We start from the raw sequence: 9,999 nt of genomic DNA, 5'->3' as shown, positions 1-9,999 counted from the left end.
ACCGCGCATTAACGGGGGTGCGCTATGCGTGCACTCGTCAAAGGCTCGCTGCCACACTACGCGCATCGGATTATATTGTGTGTGGGTATTTGGGTGACTGTGGTTACGGTGGGTGAGTGGTGTCGGAGGTGCGGTATGTGTGTGGCGGTGGTTGTGAGTGGTATGATCTTTGAATATCCTTGGGTAGGAGGCCCGGGGTTTCGCGTTCCAGGTTGCAAACTGGGGGTGATGCCGTGGGCCACAGGACGAGTTGACCAGTGGGATGTCATTGGTCGGCAGGGTTTTCAATGTGGGGATGGTGTCGGCGGCCTGTGGTTATGAACGGGTTGTGTGACACTGTTCTAAATGCACGGGGACTTCAGTGACATAAGACACTGAAAATTGATTTCTGTTCTCGTGAGAAGCGCGTTTTAACACCTAAGGGGTTAGGTGTTACGGGGGAAATATAGTAACTGTGTGAGAGATTATGAATGGAAAATATGTATGTTACTGATATGTATAATGTAATATGAGCGAAATACCTACTAGGCTTTCACGGACAGAAATAAATATAGTTACACATACACATAGTCATTTGCAAAGAACAATTAGAGTAAAAGTGAGATTATGCACCTAAATTACCATGTCCAATACAGATGTTTAGAAATGATAGGCTGTAAATAACAAATTTCTGATTGACCAACAGAAGGAGAAGGCTGGTGCAAAATAAGTTCCCCGGAGTTGTATTAAGGAGGATCATGACAACAGGATTGAGAGTCTGGTTTTCCAATGGAGACAACTGAAAAAAGATTAAGGCTGTGTCATTGATAAATCAAAAACGAAAATTGCACAAATGCTCTCAAGTGATCTTAGTATAGGAGATGCCCGACATTCCATGCTTAAAGACAAATGATGGATTGTGAATGGGAAATGTCACTGATAATTAAGTGTATTTTTTGCTTCTCTCTTCACAGCTGCTCCAGGACGGATGGCCAGCGCTGACAATTCCGAACCCCAACAGGGAAATCAAAGAGACTGTTGACAGTCAGGGGGTATAGTATCACGAGAGCGAGTTCTCAATTCCTGTTTACACCAATATAGAAGTGTGAGTGAAAATAACTCAAGTTTGGTAAAAATAGTTTGAATTCAGAGAAACTTGCTTTCCAAACGGTGACGTTACGAGTGTTTGAAGAAAGGTGAGAATGGAAAATACACAGATAGGAGCAACCGGAGGGTTAGATGCACTGACCATAGAAAGGGTAGACAATCTGTCTATTTCAACGACTGGAGATGTCACAATAAAAGTGACGAAAAGATGGCCAAAGATATTTAGGCCATTACAGAACCTTGTAGTTAAAGGAGGCCGGTATAGAATGCGTACCCAAATCAAGATAATGCCGATAACCTCTGCAGACATTACATTGACCGAATTGGACGTTAACTTGATTGACTGGAATGTGATCGACTCCCCTCTAGTGTCCAGTGTGACGGAGGGACTGGAAATAATGTCTTTTACTCCGCCACAGGGAGTCGTTGCAGCGAGCGACCCAGAGACAACTGTATTACCCGAGTCGATCCACGCTGAAGTGTCCGTTGCAGATGACTGCCAGTTAAAGACGTGCCTCCTTCTCGAACAACAGCTAGCCGAGGCTAGACAGGTAGTGGAATATCTCCAAGGCCTAATCCAGTCCACACAGCCCGGAGGGGAGACAGGTTCCAATGGAGAACCAGATGGCCAGAGACGGGCCCCGTTGGGGCCACAAGGGGGTCCTGCGCCGGAACAACAACAAACCCCAATAGGACCAACCACGAGGTGGCACCCACGAGGAAGAGGTGGAGGCAGAGGCAGGAATCCGAATGGATTCCCGGTGCGGAAGGTGGTGTGTTGGGCGTGTGGGGAGACTGGTCATATCGCACGGGAATGTGGCCTGGGGCACTATCTATCCACAGCAGGAGGTCCTCAAGGGGGGAACAGAGGAGGTGGACGTGGGCAAAATCAAGGTCGGTATCAAGTACACTGTCCACAGCCCGCAAACTCCCCCTGTCCAGGACCCCCGCAGCACCAAGGCCAAGATGAGAGGCGGAGCCCAGCAATGGGGAGTCAAGCCGCCAGCACTGAGATGGGGAAAGAGGCGGCGCCTTATAAGACAACAGGGCGTGTTTGTACAGAAACAGGTGGCGGGCCCCTCCCAACAACGGGCCCCTCTCAAGGAACTGTGACTGGACCAAATAGGTACGTGGCTTTCTCCTCCGAACAGGCTCCAGGGAACCATGGCGATGATGGCATACCGCCAGGACATGCTCGGGGCCCGATGACCCCAGTGTCATCCGGTCACAGGCGACTGACCCACCGGGTCCCACAACCCGGGGGAGACCGCCAGTGTTGTTGGATCTGTGGAGTGAAAGGTCATTTTCAAAGGTCATGTCTGCAGAGGCCACCAGCAGAATAAAAATATATGCAACTGACTAGGGTAAAGGTGGGATATATTGAATGATAAAATATGCTCCTAATTAGATTAGAATAAAAATAGAATAAAAAATAAATAGAGGTGTTAGGTGATTAGATTATGAATGAAAGTTACTAAAAACGGATGTATGAGTGACTGACAAATGCATGAACTAATCAGACTAACAAGAGGATCAAATTATGTTAAACAGTTAATATTAGGTATTCAATATTAGAAGCTAGTGGTCAGTAAGTTATCCATGATTGGTCAACATTCAGATTGGTCAAGGGGTGGACTGCATGATTAAGGAATTAAAAAGACCCATAGTTGTTTCTAGTTTTTTATGGTATTGATAGAAGCGTATTAACAGTTATGAGCAATAGATATAGGTGTTTATTTACTTTTATTTTTACTTCTCTTTTCTAGTGTGTTACGAGCAATTCCTGACTTAGGCCGGGAGCGTTCATTTTGTTTATTCATTTGATTTCCCTTTTTGTTTCTTAGTTAATACGGGGGTGCATAAGCCTCTAGATGATAGGTTAAAAATGAGCTCAAAAAAAAAAAAAAAAAACTCACAAGTTTGGTTTATTTTTTCATTTGTTGGTTTGGCATGGGTTTTCTTTGTGTTTTGTTTTCTGTTTTCTTTCTTTCTGTATATTTTTTCTTAGGGTACCTGGCAAGCTGGGAGTGATCTCGACACATCAGGACAGGGTAGTATATGTCTGTAAGATGGGCTGGGAACAAAGTGAAGGAACATGAGCTAGTTATGGATTTTTGTTCTCCGCCCATTGAATACCCGGTTTTAGGGGCTGGGGGTGTGTCGTGATTGGTGAAAGTGTTGGGAAGCATGATTCTCTGTACATTAGTGAAGCTCAATAGGTTTGGTCACTATTGGCCAAATTAGTCTTGTGTAGGGTGTGAACATGTGCAATTGATGATTGGCTTGTGGTGTGGAAGATGTGTGTTTAAGGCGGACTGTGATTTGTTGCCATACACACAGGATTACTGGGAGAGTGGATGTGTCAGTGCTGACCGTCCGGTCCGGGTGCAGCTGTCGAAAGGACGAAGGTAACGATGTTTGAATGTGTATTCCACATCGAGGGGTGGAGGAGTATACTGTTTTGACAGCATAATATAATGAGAGCCATGTGAATTTTTCAGAATTTTGAAATTTTATGATCTAGAAGCCATGAAATATATAGATAAATGATTTGGAAAAGGAAGTTGTCAAAGCTCAGACCAGTAAAGAGAGTCTGAGGGAGGAAAAGTATGGATTCTCAATCAATTGTTGTGGTAAGAAGTGACCTGCACTGTCCCCCGAAGCGATATATATTCACTGAAGGATACGGATGGGAGATTGGGGAGACAACAGTCATCAGAGTGTGGTACAAGGAAGACAAGGACTCCATCGGTACTGTTGATCCAGGACACTGGCTAGTGTCTACGCAGCGGTTCCATGGGGAACCACAACACTGCGGAGAACCAGGAGACGCCTACCTCTCGGGCCGGGAGAGTCTTGGCCAACGCAGTGACCAAGTCTTGAGGCTTCAGAGGGAAACGACAGACAACCAACGAGGAGACAGGCGGCTAGACCTCAGCAACAACTCCGGCTGTCAACAGAAGCAAGGCCTCAACCATTGACCAGGGAGTCAACCAGCGAAAGGGTCGAGCAGCCAGCGACGACCTCCCCACCGCTGTGACAGCAATAGAAGATACAGCAGGGGGCTCTACCCCCAAATAGAGGTCAACACGAGTCAAGATGTGCTCGACAGAAGATGGAGTGTGATGAGAAAGGCAATTTGCTTTCTAAATTCCACCTCCCAGAATGGGGAATTGCACCCAGCAGTCGTGATACTGCACCAGCTCTGAGCAATAAAGAGGAGGCCGGGTCAAATCTAGAAAACATAGACCCCCCTCCTCAATGCTCCAAGTCAGAATTTGACAACTCACAGTTGAAACCAATGGAAATTGATCTTGGTACGAGAACAGGTTGTTAAAGACTGTGCACACGATCACAAAAACTGAAATTGCTAATTTGAATTTTAGGATCTGAGTGTGGCAAACCATATATATGTTATCCTAATATGATTTAAAATGTCTTAAGTATTATCTAGATAGTAGTGTGTAGAGATTGATATCTATGTTTGACATATTAAGGATAGGTAAACTATCCAAGTGGGGAACTGTGGTAAATTCCCAACATAGATCTAATCAAACTGTTGTGTAAAAGTCTTAAAGAAACAGTCAAAGTGGAACAACAATCAAACTAAGGTATTATATTTAGAGATAACAGCTGCCTGAGTAAGTCAACGCAAGAATCCTCCCAACAGGTTGTGTCCCGGGCCACTTAAAATAGCCGGCTGTAAAAGCTAAAATAAACTGTTTGAACAAGCCAATCTTCTTCCCCTTTCGGGAGTGATTGAACAATAGAACCACCTGGTTCCTAGGGTGGGACAGGAAGGATTTCAGATAAGTCCTAGCGAACACAATGAGGTGATGAGGTTAAAAGGGTCAAAGCGCCCATGAAGTGTTATCAGCTGTTTTATGGCCTGGGGGACACAAGGACATGCAACTCTGAGTAGTAACTTATGTGTGTTTACTGAGGTAGAATGTTTATCATCAATGTGAGACTATTAGGCAGGAAGCTTTAGACACACACACACACACACACACACACACACACACACACACACACATAGACACACACACACACACACACACACACACACATAGACACACACACACACACACACACACACAGACACACACAGACACATAGACACACACAGACACACATAGACACACATACATATATATATATACACACACACAGATCAGAGATATGAGCATTTTGTATTGATCTGAACTACAGTTTGCAGAAATTCAATGTCATTTATGTTCAATTTGATTAATTGATTGTTCTATCCTCTTCATCTATGGTATTGATTTGTATTCTATTCTATTCAGTTATATTCTGATCTATGGTATTGATTTGTATTCTATTCTATCCAGTTCTAATTTAATCTGTTATTCAGTTATATTCTATTCAGTTTATAAAATATTGATGTAAGCTAAAAGAATGATTAGGCCTGTTAGATATTTACTGAAAGTCAGCAGACTTTGTGGTACAGACTTAAATATATATAGTAGGAGATAAATATCCCAAAGTATTAAGTTGTTGGAAGGTGTTTGTTCCTGGACTGGAGAACAGAGGAAAGTTCAGTTGGCTGTGTAAAGCCAACCCCCAATTTGACATCCGAACTTAGTAGGCCTGGGATTGGAGGAAAGGATTTGATGATGTCACTTTGGTGACGTCACTGAGACACTCTGGGCTTCTGATAAGAGGGGGTGTGGGACGGTGGAGAGAGACTCTGAAAAACCCAACCACAGGACAAGACGTCTCTACCCTCTCATCCACAAGACAGCAGGCGGGCAAGAACAAAGGAACTTTTTGGAGGGAAAACCAACTCTTTGTTATCAGCAGAAAACAAAGACTTTCAACAACTTATCAACTAGCATTCTCATTAGCCTAGTTTTGATTAATTACGGCATAGTGTTTTTGATCACAACTATAGCATTCTTATTGTAATTTGTATACACTCTTAAACTTTGATTAAACAGCTGTTATATAACCTTTTTCCCCCTAATTCCTTCTGCCTGCATCGCTGAAAGAAGAGAAGTGATTCCCAGAGCTTTAAAGCTATTGAATCACAACGCAGAGTACTAAAGCAACCCGGTTCTGAACAGAGCAGAACCGAAATAGCTTGGGAAATCCACTTCACTTGCAAAAAAAAAAATATCTCAACCAAGGAGGTCCCGGTCAGGGCCGCCTCAGGGTGTGTGCGAGCAGTGCGGTCGCACAGGGCCTCGCGGGAAGGGGCGCCTCGCAAAAAAAAAAAAAAAAAAGAAAAAATAATAACAAAAAGAATAATAAATAAAAAATAATTTTTTTTATTTTTTTTGTGTGAGGCCCCCCTTCGCCCGAGGCCCTGTGCGACCGCACTGCTCGCACACCCCCTGAGGCGGCCCTGACCGGGACCTCCTTGGTTGAGATTTCAATAAAGGAGAAAACTAATTGCCTAAAAGTTTAGAGAACTGTTAAATCAAGAGAATAATACATAATTAACTATAAGACTAATCAACTTGGTATAAAACTAAATAAGATACTTAGTGTTCAACTAAGCTAAAAATACCACTTTAACTTATATAGAATAACTAAGTTTGAGCAGATCAATAAAACAAAGTTAAAGATTACTTTAGAGCAGGGGTCGGGAACCTATGGCTCGCGAGCCATATATGGCTCTTCTGGTGACAGCATATGGCTCCCAGAAATTTTTTATTGTGATATTTCTTAATAATACTGTGTCATTTTAAAGTAAACAGAAATTAGTTTTGAAGATACAGCTAATAGTATCTGTAGCTGAAGATATAGCGAGCAGAGCTGGCGAGGGAACACAAGTGGACAGAAATTAAAAATCTTCAACCTGAAGACCAGCTGATTCTTAAAACTTGGAACGAGCTTCCTGTGACATACCACACAATGCAGCGTGAGTATTGCCGTATTGACCATGTTTGGCTCTACATATGCATGTGGGCAGTCATTCTCGCATATGAGGAACATTAATACCAACCTACGCTCACGTCTAACTGATGGAAGCCTCAACGCCTGCATGAAGCTCAACCTCACCACGTATGAACCAGATTACAAGGCCATCAGCAAAACCATGCAGCACCAGAAGTCGCATTAAAAGTAAGACATATTTAATTTATTATACGTTAAAAATACTATATGGCTCTCAATGAAATATATTTAGAAATATTTGGCTTTTATGGCTCTCCCAGTCAAAAAGGTTCCTGACCCCTGCTTTAGAGAATAGGAATACAACCAGTATGATTAACAAATAACAAAAGGTTTAATTACAAAGTTACATGTGGACAAAACTCAAGGAAAGACTGTTAGAAACTGTAGTCAAAATAAAGAATAAATCTCTTAATGATAAGGATAAGAAAACCATGACATAATACTTTTTATCTGTTAAATCAAGAAGCCACGTATATGCTATTTCTGTTTAAGGACAGAGGGCCTCGAGAACTGTAAAACTTCCATATAAGGGAACGAAATGCTTAGAATAGTCCATAGATGTAAATAGGACCTGCGCCTTTAAGGATCCAAAATGGCCGATATCACGTTAAGCCAATAGAAAACAGTGACGCCCCTAGCTATCGTCACCAGGACGACGCGGGAAAAAGGGGCGGAGAATTGTCTTTATCTACAGACGCTGGGGAGACGATCAGGAGAGAGAAGAAAAACGAGCCCTCCCAGCTCTGAGCCAGGGGATCACGGAAGACCAGGGTTGCCTTGCCAACCAGCACAAACAAAGGACGGGCCTCGTGTTGCCGAGGCGACCTAAGACAACAAAACCGGAGAAGACGTTCTGAGCTCGGCACCAGCCGATCAGAAGACATGAACCGACAGCCAAACCGAAGACGATGATTTTAGATATAGAAAGTAAATCCAGTACTTGTTTGATTCATTTAGTTTGTGTTTATTGGAATGGAATATTGGAATGCAACAACAACAGAGAGACGGGGAAATTCCACTCTACGATCACAGAGATGATAGACATTAATGAATGATTACTTCAAATGGTACCCGTGACCCGTGCTGATTTCGAACAAAGCCGATTGAAGACGACGAGAGCGCTACTTCTCGGAGAATCGAGAGGTTCTCTTCCTGTCTTCGACGCCTCTACGACTGTTTTCTTCATCTCATCAGCCAGGACAGCGGGTTTGTAGGTGAGTGGGGAAGATGGGGCGTCTATATTGGTGTAGGACGAGCAGTCTCCGAATGGGGGTTGCTATGAGTATTGCCATGCTACCTAGGAAGATGTTTGTGTCGGCAGACACCAGGGACCAATATTCACAACCTTGGCTCTGGTCTCAACCGCACAATGTCTAAGCACAGATTTGGGGGAAAGAATTAAGGGTGTTCGGTTAGGAAACCTAGGATTAGTGCAATGGGTTGACGTGAATTTGCATTGCTAGTCGTTCTGCGTGGAACAGGCAGCTAGCGTGTGGATAGGGAAAATCCAATCAGGGATTGGTACATGACTGATTAATATGGTGTTTTTTAAGTGTGAGGGTGCTAGTATGAAACCTCGGCCCACTCCACGGGAAACGTGCCCGCGCTCGGAGTTCGTCCCGTGGGGTGGGAAGAGGGTCATACAGTGTGATGGATTGCAAACCCTCTATTAAACAATAGGATACTAGTCGGTAAGGAAGGTAAAGTTAAGACTATTCTAGGTGGGATCGTGCGCCCACCAGGCCTAAGGTTACTCGTGCAAGTCCGTCAAAAGGAGGAGATAGCTTTAAGTCGATGTGCGTGACATTTGATTTTTGTGAGACGTCGCAAAATACTTCAAATATGTACAAAAACATCGAAACAATTTGACCGCGATTTGAGAGTTTTGATCAAATCACGGGAGGGAATATTCATAGATGGGAGAATGGGTTAAGACTATCGGGAGATTGAAGCCTCGCTGAGAGCACAGAGGGACTGCAAGCGCCGATTTGAGAGATCCTCTTGGGTCAAGTCTCCGTACGAGTATTCTGCTGGATTGGAGCGAAATACCCGAAAGGGCGGGCGATGTTTCAAACGCCTGTTTAGTATAGGAATAATAAGAAGTACTTATTTAACTGATCAGCTATCTGCGCTTTATGTTTAGGTTAAGAAATGCAATAAACAAGCACTAAGGAAGATTGTTGCCGGATGAATGGAATGGTTATAACTAGGACAATGTGTTTTGCTAGATATATATGATTGATGAATGTCTGCTAGTGGTTATGAGTGAGTGCCAATGTGTGTAGGTTATTTTTGTGCCGTTATGAAACTCTAGTTACCAAAACGGCCGCGGAGAAACCATAGGAGTGTCCGTTGTATAGAGTGTTCATTTTTTCGAGGGCCGTTGGAACGCAGCAAGGTTAGCTTCTAGTTAGCCACGGGGGCGAGCAGGGTTAAATGTGGACGTGGCATCGTGATATCAAGTATATTGAATGAATCGGGAGTGAGATGGGGCCACTAGGATGTGTAGTGTACGTTGGCATTTTTTTATTCTGTGGTTTTAAGGTCGTTGTTTAATGTAATAGAAATCGAATGAAGCGATGTTTTAGAAACTGATGTCGTCACTGGAAACGTCCGGCTGAGGGGACTTTGGGAGCGTTGGATTTAAAATACTGTATATTTCGGCCAGGCGGAGAAAACGGAGGAGCGGGGTAATGTAAAGACGATTATATATGATCTGTAAACTAGCGCTTAATGAGATTAAAGTTCTGTTGCGGGGTAGAACTGTGTTGCGCTAACGTCGCGGTGTGTTGTGCCACTCGAAACAACGGGACAATAGGCCATTTAGGGGATGTTATGAGGGTGGCGTGGTTGATGCTAAGCTAAGCTAACTAGCTACGCTAGGCTAACGGGCAATGATATGGTTGGGCTAAGCTAATTGAGCTAGCGATGCTAAGCTAGCGATACTAAGCTAACAGAGCTAATGATGCTAAGCTAACGAAGCTAATAAGC

This window comes from Notolepis coatsorum, assembly GCF_963971535.1.
Source record: "Notolepis coatsorum genome assembly, chromosome: 2".
Classification (NCBI taxonomy): Eukaryota; Metazoa; Chordata; class Actinopteri; order Aulopiformes; family Paralepididae; genus Notolepis; species Notolepis coatsorum.
Note: the sequence above shows the minus strand (reverse complement) of the source record.